Raw genomic sequence first — 14,379 nt, forward strand, 5'->3', positions numbered from 1 at the left:
GTACCACTGAAACTCTATACGTTTTCACTTTTAAATAGAAATTTATGTTTTCTTATTAAATGAAATAGTTATATATATGTATATATTCGAATAACAATTAAAATTAAAGTCGTGGGAAACATCGTAACGTGAAAAATTAAAATCGAAAATATGTACACAAAAAGGCCTTTGTTGTGTGGGGGCAATTATATATTAAAAATCATCACCAGCACAACTATTTTCGAAAACTTATGGCAGTTTATATCTAAATATAGGATGCCTTGGCTTGGTCCCAAACTGTAGTACAATTAAAATTGAAATCAACTTAAAAAAAAATAATGTACAGAAACATTAGAAGACATTAAAATTATTAAACCTATTGTTGTACTTCTATTTTATTATTAGACTAAAATATTTTTTTATTGTGTGTTATATGACAAATATAATTGTGTCTAATATTAATTAACTTTAATGTCCACTTTAATAACCATTGTAGTGTGTTGTAATTACACACATAATTGGATAGAAAAGGAAATTATTTGCTGTTGAAAAATTTGTACTCTGAACTTATCGCTTAATGTTTGATAATAAAAAATATATAATCATTTAAAATTCTTGAAAAACAAAATCCTTTTAAATATATTCATAGCGTATTGTTATTCGAAAGTAAGCAACAATGATGTCGCATTTGGAACACGTCACCCGAATGTTATTGCGTCAAAGATAAAATCGAAACCAGACTTTCACTTGTTATTGTTTTCTTATTATAATGATTCAATAATATAATTTACATTGAGGCACGCGACTTCCCCACGTAGCGTTATCAAATCAGACATCAATCCATTCAGTTGTGACTGAGTGAATGAGTGAACGATCTTTCGGTGTGATGATAGAATTTATGAGCCCACATCACGATCAGGAAATGACCTACGCGTCTGACGGCTTCTTGCTTGGGGAAACTGGTGGGAGCAGTAAGAACGTGCTCGATCGTGACAGTGGCAAAGAAACCGCACCAGCCATAGCTTGCATTGTGTGTTAAAAAATGATGTGCAAAGTGTGTTAAATTGTGTTATGTTCTCGGTGATACGGTGACAAAACTCGAACGATTCTATCTCGGATTTGTGGATTCTTTTTGATCAATGGATGAAATTGTTTGTTCTTAAAATGTAAGTCTATTTTATAAACGCACACAATATAAACAACTATATATTAATATATAATAAAAGTGTAATTTTTAAATCACAATGAGCATTGTTTATGCGGTAGACCGCCGCTTGATACAATTTAAAGATTCTTCTTCAACACTAATAATAGGCAAGTAATAAAAACTATCACAAGGAGCTTATATTAGAAAGAGTGAAAATCATACAAATGACAATAATAAACGCTTCGAAACTGGAGTATTTTAAAATACCCGGTAATGATTTGCAAAAAAAAAAACAGAAACTAGCTCGCAATTTATGCGGGTGAAGTGTTCCGAGTAGATGAATTGCAATAATGTTATTTGAAGAGCATATTTTTATGAAGCTGACTTACTATAGATACAATATGGACATTATTAAAATATTTTACAGCCAAAAAATGACCTACATGTAAAAATTGTAAGTAATATAAATGAATTTAAAAGTGTGCTCATAAATTCGTAAGTGGAATAACCGAATAACATTTGTGATTTCAACCGACAACACAGGTTCGAACAATGACTCCTAATGTTAGCTTAATGACTTTGTTACAGTTTCATTAAGCTTGTTTCGAAGTCAAAATTTATATGTGTATTTGTCGGATAACTCCACATGGATTTAACTGTGAATTTTAATCCCGGTATCATTTTATCTCGAAGAACCTATGTGAGCTTAAATACTAAGGTCATTAAACCGGTTCCTTTCACTTTACTTTCTTAGCTAGTTTTAGTTATTATTTTTAACATTTAATATCCAATAGATAAACTGATTACTTGAGAATATATAGAATTATAATAGTATAGTAGAATAAAGAATTTGTTATAGTGTCTTATAAACAGGCTAATGAAAACATCTTGATTTTCTGGCAAGCCAATATTTGTTTTACAACCAATATAAGGAAACAAAATTAAGGTTTTTTCCATTAATATATGTAGATACTATATTTAACAGCGCAGTTAAAACATCAATTTCATATTATTATTGCAAACATTTCATAAGAAAGTATGAATAAAACAGATCATTTACATTGGGATACCCAATTATACGCACAAAAAATCAAGACAATTCCGTTGCACACTTGATCGTTCTGTAGTTTTATTTGTATTTGTAACACGAACGAGGAATCCACAAGTCTAATGATAATACTCATGTGGTTCTCTCGACATGCGATGTAAGCCGCAATCGACATTTATAGCGACATATCTCGGTAATGAGATTTCCAATACTCAAGTATCTCTTAGCCGAATAACGGTTGTAAAGATAACATACTTTCAGATTTCGCTATTATTTGATTTGAAAATTATTCTTATACTCCTCGTTGAACACGCAATCAAATGCTTTTTGGAAGTTCTTTGGGAAATGTTAATAGACGAATAAAATGCTGGCTTAAGAAATGAAATATATTGAATTGAAAATATATTAAAAATTCTTTTATCTAATATACTACGGCTTAGTTACAACAACAGAGATCAGTAAGCAAAACAAGTTTAAATAGATATATAATATTATCTAATTCTAACGTTTTGTTATTTAAAACAACGTATTTGTCGGTAATAATTATTTTTGCACATTAAAACTACATAACAAGTCCACCACAGATAACATCTGCTTCTGTATTGACGCTTCCTTATCAAATGATATATTAAATTAATCCTTATAATGTTACAAAGCCAGTAGTCTGTAAAAATGGATGGAAAGGTGAATGAATAGATTGACAATTCATCTAAGCTGTAATTACGTACTTGATTGTTAAACAATTTGGACCTGCTACTGATAAACAACGCCCTCATGAAAAAAATAGGTAAAATAACTTTTGCCATATAGAAGAGACTGTTCTAAAACTTGTGTTAGTGTTGTCGTGATTTAAATTTTAAAATAAAGAAACTTTTACGTTCATAAAACTTGTGAACAAATGCGGTTGTTACAAAAACTTGTACAATTTTAATGAATTTATTTTGGTTTGTCCGTATCTGTTTTAAAAGTTTCCAGTAAGCACTTGGTCATACAATAGAAGTTTTCTCATAGATAATAATACCGTGACAGTTTAACAACTAAACTTAAAAGACAGGCGTCTCAATTATTATATCATCCGAGGTTTCAGGTTAACATTTCCAATTCACACACGGGTTATATTTTATTCGAATAACTGGTAAAGATATAAATGTTATATATTTATATCTTTATATACTTAGTTATTAGTCTAGCCTAAGTTTAGTACAACTCTTATCAATGGGTATAATTACTATTATTTCTTCTTTGTGAACGATTTTCATGACCAGCCGATAAAAAAGTCAAACAATATATATGTGCCAAATCAAGTCTCTATTCGCGTGGAAATTGTTTCTTTATTTTATTTATAACATTTATAAGTAACAATATATCTTCATAATATATATAAGTAAAAATACATTCTACTTTTTTAAAAACTTCATAGAAATTATAATGACAGAAATCGGTTTTAAAAATAATGTGTCAATTCTAAAATTATACATTAAAAGGAATGTCTGAAATTATTTGCGTTGAATTGAAGTCGTTATTCAAAAGCTCTAACTTTAATTGAATTTTATAACAACGAATTCCATCAGCAGTCCAGCAAGCGACTTTGTATAAATCGAGGATTTAGAACGGATATGTTTTTTTTTTTTCAATGAAATATAAAATTAAAATCTATCTTCAATTCTTTTGTTTTTTTTATTACTCCCTAAAATATAAAGACCGCCAGTGTTTTTTTTATGTCAACCTTTTAAAATGAGCTGAAATTAAATTTCAGTTCAAAAAAATATCCTCATCGTACAGCATCTAGAATTAAATGCTGATTAAATTGACTCTAATATTTTACATACGTGTAATCCATGATAATTTTTTCTTTTTGCATGTGATGTCTACAAAAAAATCATAGTTTTTCTTTTGTTATGTTTTATAACAATCCTAATGTGAAAAATTAAAAGCGATGCATAAATATACCATATTTTTTAGGACAATCAAAAGCCATTATAAGGAAGTGGAATCAATATTTATGTCTCAAGGATTGAGGTTCCATTCAGTTTTGAAATTTCTTATTCAATACCTATATGTTATAAGTAGTATAATGTGCAAAGATTGACTTATGAAAAACTATTAACGCTACGTATTCAGTGAAAAGTAAACATGTAGTAGCTATATTTTTTTATTGATCTCGAGTCCGATTGATGTATCATTTTATACAAATAGACTGAGCTTTGAAATATTAATACACTAACATAATTTTTTTTATCATTTTTATTTTTGTGTGATACGTTGTTTAAAAAGATATCCTGTCTTTCCAGCACGAATCAGGAAAAATCTGACGACTTCAAAATTAGCTATATGGGTTCCCATGACACATCTTAGAACGTTTCGAAATTATTAACAATCTCATCAGGAATGATGAATTAATGCAAGTTAATCTCACATGTTAATCAAATAACAACTATTTATATGAAAAAAACTCATCGCTTGGCTCTATAAATTAAAATTTGTTTTGAATAAATGAAAGCTAAATCCAATCAAAGAAATACTTAATGAATTTTACATGCCTTAGAATAAATTCCATATAATCTATCGTTCGTCCCATTTGGCACCGGTTTTCGTAGGATTTGCATTTTTATAACATTCCCAGCACGAAAGCACGTATGGACTTTCTACAAATGTTATAGCTCTCTTCAAATCTCATCCCACTTTAGAGTCGTTGCAGCTAAGTTTTGAATCAAACTTAAACCGTAACAAAATCTGTGGCACAGCATGTATTATTTTATAACAAACTATATAAAATTGGTTAGTATTTATTTCTGGCACACGGCATTTATCATTACCATCAGTCTGTGACCGTAATAGGCACTCGAGGGTTCTGCCCCGTGCCTTCAACGACCCATTTGTCAGACTCGACATATGTGAAATGCGCAGCAATCATTAACTTAATACAATACTATCGCTAATATATAATATGTACATTATATTACTATGTATGTAATCACAACAAAGTCAATAATATGACACAAAAGCAAAATCATTATACGAGTATACTGAAAATGTATTTTTCTGTTTTTTATTCATTGTTTATCATTTATCACAGTATTTTATTTATTAACTAGTATCAAACTTTAAGATTGATCCAATTTATGTCTCCTTTACATGAGACAAGTAAAGATAATTTGATAATATGAAATATATTATCAGAGCAACCCATACTAAAATTTAATATCGATAAAAAATATCTAAACATTTTATATTTTTTATATAGACGTATATAATAAAAAATATGTTGCTTAAAAAATTGTTATACCTGTCATGTTGCGGTAAACCTCTCATGGAGATTAGGAAATATATTTAGATAAATGTAAAGAACTGTATTTAATTAATAAAATAGTCGCTAGATCATTGAATTTACAATAAAAAATATCATGTCAAAATACAAAACAAAATCTAATAATACATAAAATTAGTTTCGCTTCAGTTAGTTGATGTTAGAAGAAATAAAATTTTGCTTACTTTTTAAATCTAATAGTGGCTTGATGGAATGTCGTGAAAATCGTAGAACATAGGAATGGAATTTTACGAATGCTTGCAATATGTCGGATAGTTCAATTTTATTGTTGGCTCGTTTGATTTAACTATCAGATAGACGTTTGTTTGACAGAATATAAATAACGGAACGTATATTATTGTAATTCGGAATAAAAGCTTGAAAATCTGTTTTTTTTTTTTACCCAGAGACATAAAGTGCAAATTTAACACCGACTTTTCAAACATTATTATAAAAAACGAATGTTTAAATAAAACAAAACTAAAGTATACATTTATTAAAGAAACCACTGGAGTGTAATTGAAATATTTTATAATTGTTCTTGTTTCTAAACAATAATTCATTTATTTTAAATGAGTCAAAACAACACAAATAATAAGGCTTTAAGAGAGAAATAAAACGAAATAATTCTGAGAATGTTGTCATAGCGTTCCCACAGGAGAAATATATAACTTTAAGTTTACTTTATGTTCAATAACAAAGCATCTGCAACGAAATATATAGTGTTGTTTGTCTTTGTTCACATATATATTGTTGATCGCGGTATTGAAGTTGAAATGAACAAAAATATTCAAATTCAAATAACAATAGGAAAGGTCATTGACGTTTTAATATGTTTATTAGTTATCTAACTGCTTCTGAGACTTGACACCTAATATACATATATATATATATATGTATATATATATATATGTATATATATATGTATATATATATATATATATATGTATATATGTGTGTGTGTGTGTGTGTGTGTTTTAATTTATATTAATAAAGAAAATCTTGTTCATAGTCGTGGTGGCCTGGAGGTTAAAGGCCCGTTTTTCATACGTGAGGAAGCGGGTTCGAAACCTGGCACGTACCAATGTGATCTTTATCGAGTCATACGTATTTTCTAATAGTATTTGTCACCACTGACAGACGGTGAAGGAAAACATCGTGAGGAAACCTAGTCTTATAATTTCAAATTATAAGATTGAAATCGTCAACCCGTCTTGAGCAAGCGTCGTGATTAATGCTCTAAACTGCTCCATGTGAGAAGAGGCCTTTGCTCAGCAGTGGGCTCCTATAAGCTGATGATGATGACGAAAGAAAATCTTTAAAAAATCGACACCCAAGATACTCTTTATTACATAAGTAGGTAACATATCATCCAGAAAAAGTACCATCAAAATAGATCCAGCCTATTGAAAAATTTAACAGGAACTGACAGACAGGCAGAAACTGAAAAAATATTTACATGTCTTTTGTATATATGTTAGTAAAATAGGCATTGTGTTTGTACTATTTAGAGGTAAATAGAAAGTGTTGGCATAAGGTCAACTAAGTCTTTAGTCGAGACGGGTTTTATAAATGTGGAAATTAATTCTGCGTTTATCGGTTAAGGGGGCACATAAATAATGATAACTTTATTTTTCTCCAACCTAATCTCATTAGCTCCGGTTCGTATTATATATTTATTCGTCTCGTGATACTTCAAATTTATTTTTCACTTTTCCATTATTAAGGATTTCATTAACAAAATTTTGTTTTTCGTAAGATAAAAAATCCAATAACTGTATACATATTCTTTGTTACTTTTAAAAAAATAAAAATAAAAAGGACGTTAGCTTTTGATATTGTCAGCGATGTCATAAAAACATTGTCGTTCTGAAAAAACATTTTATCGTTTAATTAAAATGTCATTTCTTTGAACACAACTCGATATTGAGCATGAAATTTTCTTTTACACATGATGGCATTATTAAATTTTACATATCAGTGATATTATTTAAAAGAAATAGTTATATTATAGTATATTTTTATAATTATAAACCGAATTGGGGAAAGCTTTTTATGATATTTCAAATAATTAGTATTGTCTCTATAATTAAGAAAACTGCGTTTAAATTAATATACAAAAAAGATTTCAATAAGCATTAAATTAATTTTACGTTTACAAGTTTTTATATTTAAGTATTAAAAATCTTTTAAGATGTGAAAAATGAAAGTAATAAATATAGTGACAATAACTTTCAATACTGTCAGGAGTATAAGACTAAAAAGATATTGATTATAATATTTAAACTTCCACTTTGATCTGTATTAAAAGGTTCATGACATCGAGAGATTCCGTATAAAAGAACTAGTCTATAGCTAAACTCATTAAGAAGGGAATAGAGAAATATTTAATTCCTGACTTTTATCAGCACTTTTATTTTAACTGTAGAAATTTTAAATTTTGTCCTGTTTTCTCTACGTGAACTACACTATCAGTAGTTTCGTGCCATCTCATATGTACATAAAAACCTACCGGCTAAAACAGAATCAAAAAAGGTTTGAATTTTTATGTAGATTTGGGCTTATTCGTTATTTTACGTGTATCATTTCATACAACAATATGAAAGTCGTTTTTTACGATTGCTCGAGCAATAACGGCTAATGTTAAGAATGATGAGCCCTTTCAAAGGTTTGAAATAAGATCATTTAATGAGAATGTTTCTGGTAAACAATAATCGTAGATTCAGTGATTTAATTTTTAAAATTAATATATAAATAAAATTATTGCAGTTTTATCTAACCTCGTTGAGGTTGATCTTATCTATCTGACATAAAACTATATTTTGATACAACCCCACGTTACTATTACACAACCGCTTTGGTAACATCTATAGTAGTAATTAGTTGTACTTCACAGTAAGACATGGGACTACTAAGTAGAACTTGTCAAAATTCGTGTTTAGAAATAAAAAAAAATCATTTAACTTGTAGCATTAGCACAATCTATTCGAGCGCCTTGTTTGCAAAAATCTATTCAAAATCTTAGTTAGTTAGAAAAGTTACTGAGAAAATGTTTCTATTTTCATACTTCAAAATCCTAATCTAAGTATATATATAAATGTATTTTAATATGCTCTGCTAATAAAAAATAATAGGACAAAATAAAAAAAATATATAATATTGTCAACACTAAAACGACATTCAACTATTTGATAAAATTGAAAAAGAAAATTGTATAAATAAAAATAATTTTCAACCTCCGGAATATCGCATTCCAGTTGCTTTCAACGTTTTTTCACTAACTCGTGTATCATTAGTCACTTCAAAGACTAATTTCTATATATATTTCAATTCAAATATTTATCTCACCATAATTAAAAGAGACAGTATTATATACATAAAGTAATTTCCTTAAAACTGTCGTTTAATTCTAGTTATATATTAACTTAACACCAACATACGTTTTAACGAAATTCCGTTAAAGATGACGTATAAAAGTGAAAGGTAGTTTTTTATCGGAATGCAAAGGATGAAAGTGGAACCGATACATAACTCATTGACTAAAGATCGAAATATCGTGCTGGAATGAGTGCACCAACTCATAGAGAGTGAACTAAGATGTAAACATATTAAATATTATTTTAATTCCACTAATATCATACAAATTTTATGAGTGTATCTGTGTGTGTGTGTGTGTTAAAATCACGCTTTTAGTTCCAAGAAACCCAAGGGATCTTAAACGAAACCTCAGGTAATTGTATTAGTGCTATCTCTTATCATATATATTTAGTTGTGGAAAGACATTTAATAAAAGCATGTCGTGACGAAGTAATTTTGCCAGAACATGAAAACTTTTAAACGTTGCCCTGTTTATTACTAAAAAAAAACCTTGACCTTTCTTAACCTAACTCGCATAAAATACAACACAGATTGTTCCTTAGCTTTAATGGTCTTTTAAACTACTGTTACGAAAGTCCTATAAACGCTATCGTATCGTCTCATCATGTTTACAGTGTGCTTTATTCTTGAGTCTTTAAGGTTGATAATACAATGAAGTTTATTGACCAGCAACACAGTTGTAAACAACTTTGTTGAGAGCAATGCACTAAAAATGTGTATGAGGCTGTCGGACTTTATAAACACGCTAATGTTAGTAACATTGCAAATACATGTAAATGACAGTTAATATATCATAGAGAATTAGATTTGAAATAATCCTATAACATTGTTAGAATACTTTATACTATTGTTCGGAACTATTTTTTAAAAGCCTTGGCTAAATAATGATCAATTTCGATATATTTATCTAATTTCCAGCTAAATGCTATCAGTGTCCTAGTTAAAAAATCAATTTTTATTGCTAACTATAAATAATTACCTATATATTATAATATGTCCTTAAAGAAATCAAGTAAAAATTTAAAAAAAATCAACACAGAATGTGTATTGGAAAGTTTAAACGTGAGATGGAACCAGTTCCTTAGGAGGAAGTCCCGTTAAAAGGAGGTCATAGCAATAAACAGCTGAGACTTATTTATAACTTAAGGATAACTGGATAATATAGAATAAGTTGTTTGTTTCTAAAATATTGATTCATAGAAAGAGGAAACAAATAGAGTTAAATAAACAGCAAAATATAATTAAATAAATTTCTCCTTCACATAGACCTGACTGTACTTTTTGTTAAAAATATATGAATACCTGCTATTCAACGTATAAATATTTTTTTGTGAAGGAATGTCGCTTTCTTTATAAAGTATAATGGGTCGAGAGCTTTTTGGTCACTCGGGATCTGTGTACATATTTCCACAAACATCTTTTGATCGTTTTAAGAGATTTTTGATAAACCTTTTGTGTATTAGTTCTAAAGAAGAAAATATGTAAATAAAGTCTCTGATAATTACATTTTCATATCTTCATTAAAATTCCATTAACCAAGGGCTCATGTAATTTTTTGCTCGTTTGGATCAAATACAAAGGACTCCTTGAGAAGTGTATTTGAGTACAAAGTACCTTTAATTATTGGTAAAACTAATGAATGCACGGCACACTTTCTAGTCAGAATAGTGAAACTTAACTTAAGTTGTACTAAGTTCGACATTATCTACCTCCTAACTTGGAAATATAATTATTTCCTAAGTGAATAGACTTAAACAGAAAACAATAGATTGTGCATCTGAAATGTTTAGGCTACTTATAATTTATGTGATTATAATTAAAGTTAACCATCAAGTTAAGGCAAAGAAAATATTAGCCAAAGTGAGGCCTTTAAATATGAGTATAGCAAAGACCGTACTTATATTTCAAACGTTCAGTTTTACAACTATTACTAGCTTAACATAAACTTGTTTTAATTCATTTTCATCACATATAACAAATTGTATTTACATTCTATCCAGTTCCAAGAACGAAAAACAAAATATGATTGAGAAAAATACAAGAAACAATTTTTTTTTATAAAAGATAATGTATTTCAAAATATATAATCATAAAATAGTATATAATTTCACTGACATGCCACTTACATATATTTTATATTGCAATTCTTACAAATTAAGAACATAATAGGAATATTTGTTTCATGACAGAATATTAAGACATTATAAAACACCCAACAAAGAAGTTACACATAACATATGAATTTTATTTAAACTTATTTAATTCAGAGGCAACATTAATATTGATACATTATTATTACATGAAATTTTCATACATTGTATTGCATATTTATTTCATGATAAATAAATTTCAATTCAAGACGTTACCTCTATAAAATCTGTTTTTAGTTCGTTTGTTAAATTCATTTATAAAAAATATCTAAATAACTGAATTCATTGTGGTTAAATAAATATATAATTAAAAGCAGATGAATTTTTACGCTGCTTAAGTCGTACTCGTCTCGGTAAGTGAATCCAAAAGCCATATATGAACAAGTGTACCACAAATCTAAATAACTGTCCAACTTCCTAAATAAATATAGAGATAAAAATTAAAAGACCATAGAGCAAATGGTAAGCAACGTCTATTTTATCGGTTTTATTTCATATTGTAATAATTTCTTTCATTGCGAAGATTGATAATGCTACAAATAACCTAATTAAGTTTTATTCTAAATTTCGTGACCATATATGGCTATATAAATGCAAGGATATATTAATGCATGTCGCTTTTTCATATCAAAAATACTTAACGGACTCTGATAAAGCTTTATGACTTAGATAAGGTCTGTATAGACCCAGAATTACTTTTTATTCCCTCTGGATCAGATCATATCGTTGTCGTTGCTGAATAATCAATATATCTATTGCTTTAGATATATTAGCTATACATGTCGTTGCTGATTAGTTAATATATGTATTGCTTTATCAATCTACTTTTCAAGCTCAGTCCGAAATCCACGCTAAAGAAATCTAGGTAAAAAACAAGTATAAAAAATTAATGGAATTAATATTATAGTATATCTTGATAAAGTGCTTAAAACTAAACAGAATAATTTAGTTAAATATATTACGTTGTTTTTCATTAATGTAGTTACATTCACAAAGACGTAAATCATTTATCATTCATATTATTAGTCAGATTTGAATAATTTTAAAATTATAAATAAATTTCGACCTGTCAGAGAAGTAGATTTATTCACTGAGAATTAAGTTAGAGAATGGCCTATACTAAAATAAATAATAAATTCAATATAATTAAACAAATCTATCAAAAAATCACTACTCGTATAACAAGTGAATAATCCCATTGTAAATCAAAACGAGATTATTTATAACATTAACTCAAAAGATTTAACCAGTCGTTGTAACAAACGACCCATACTTAATTACACGCTCAGTAACCTTTAAGCTCTATTACACTCTAATTGAAATCGATTCATATTACGAAAATCAAAAGCAAATCCGATTCATCAACTACATATATATAAAATCCCCCTTTTTATTACGTTATTCCATAATCGTTAAAAGTTACGTATATTGCGCCATTGTAATGCATTCATGAATTTTTTAATATCCCATTACAAAAATTTATAGACCAAGTAAAAAGTGATGTTTTAATATAAACGCCTAGCAAAAGTAGTATATTGTTGACCGCTGAAACAAAGGAAGCGAAATAATACCGTTATTTTAATGGATGGTGACAATAGTTTTAAAAAATGGATAACTATGATAAACACAAATAAAAAATTTGACTGCGTGCGTGCTTTTATGCTGTTCGTTTGTGGTTACGTGATCTAATAAGAAATCCTAACAACCTATAAAGCATCCCATTGCTATGCCCAAATTGATATATCAAATGTATTGGAAGTTACTTTCAAAGCAAAATATTTTGTTACGTATTCGCTCAGGGCGCGCCATTTTATTCATAGAGAATTACTTGATGACGTGTACGGAATCATTGCCTCGTCACTGAAATGTTCTCATTCGGGTGGATTTCGTGACTTGTGACTTTAAATAATAAATGAGATATATTAAAAGTTGGAGATAAAAGGTTTGGCTAAGTTTAGAGTACGTGGTACAGACGTCATAAAAGTACCATGTCAAATAGTCTGAGAATTTCCCAGTCGATAAAACCTACAAAGGGAAAAACTTGTGACCAAAGAGGCGGATACGGTTTTGAGGTTATCGATACGCTCTGAATTATGGAAGATTCAGTTTTGGATTCTACGAAGCCAAGTGGCTTTATATTGCGGATCCTCAAACGAGTTTATACTTTGCGAAGTTTCATGCTTTTCCTCTGATTCAAAAATTTTATAACTTTTTAAATATATATCAATACTTATTCCGATATCTTGAATAAGGTTCTTTAATTTTAGAGCTACATTAAATGCTTTAAAAGCAAGTCAAAATTTGCTTTTTTTAAGCATGAATCATCCGAAACGATCTCGTTGTCAGAGTAAATTATTTATTTACTTTCTTGTGTATTTTTAAAAAATAAAGAAGGCAAACAAAAATTCAAAGTAAACAGTCATTCACTTCCATACATACAAATCAATGTGAAAGGTGCTTTCGCTGACTGAAACCTTATTCAAATATGTACTTCTTTTGTCTTGCAAATTCAATTATCTATTGACGGATTATTCGTCAAATTACATGGCAGGTTGTCTGTCTGTCAATACTTCAGACGTAATTAAGAGGATTAAAATGTCTACAATAAAAATTTGTTCCGATAATCAGTTTGATTATCAAGTCATACAAAATTTAAGTCTGGTTTGCACTCAATTGGGTTGCTACTAACAAATTGAATATCAATAACAACTAAATCAATGATTTAGAATTAAAAACAAAGTTAATGTGCTTAAATGTTTTCTTATTTTATTTATTTGACTCTTAAATTATTCTTATGTCTTATTTGACAAAGATTTATATTAAATTCTTTTCTTACCATAAGGCTTCATATTCTTTATTAACCCAGTATCTTACTAAGACAAACGTAACAACTTTGTATTGTATATTAAATTAATTTGATATTTTATACTCATATACAGAGCATATGAATTATAAAACTAAATCTACCTAATAAACTATTAGATTATGTTAAATATTATTGATAATTTTGTTACATTGTGTATTACGTGTCATATTTCACGTCTACTTTCCCGATATATGACATAACAAAACTGGGATGCTGCAATGCAGATATGAACAATCGCAGTTAAGATAATATCTAATCTAATTCAGTTGAATTATAACACACACCAAAGTGCGTATGTTACTTTTTCTCATCGTGAATTTATTGTGAAATCACCGTCAATCATATAAAATTATAATCAATTATTAAACACGATTATCATATCTGTTCGATAAAAGTACTCATGAAATTAATTTAGTAATTAGTATATATATATATAAATATATAAGTACTACAAAGTTTTTATGACAAAATCTTCTTAATTTTTTATGGATATTTCGATATTCA

General features: G+C 28.3%; 1 protein-coding gene across 2 annotated transcripts in view; it reads left to right on the forward strand.

Moving 5' to 3' along the window:
- The first annotated feature begins 691 nt into the window (after positions 1-691).
- The window catches only part of LOC116774936 (uncharacterized), a 31,553-nt gene continuing 17,865 nt past the window's right edge, over positions 692-14,379 (forward strand). For both annotated transcript variants that reach the window (XM_061524149.1, XM_032667724.2), the window contains exon 1: positions 692-1,145. The gene's annotated coding sequence lies outside the window, so the exon portion shown is untranslated. The remainder of the gene's footprint in view (positions 1,146-14,379) is intronic.

The sequence above is a fragment of the Danaus plexippus genome, chromosome 23, assembly GCF_018135715.1.
Source record: "Danaus plexippus chromosome 23, MEX_DaPlex, whole genome shotgun sequence".
In the NCBI taxonomy this organism is placed as follows: domain Eukaryota; kingdom Metazoa; phylum Arthropoda; class Insecta; order Lepidoptera; family Nymphalidae; genus Danaus; species Danaus plexippus.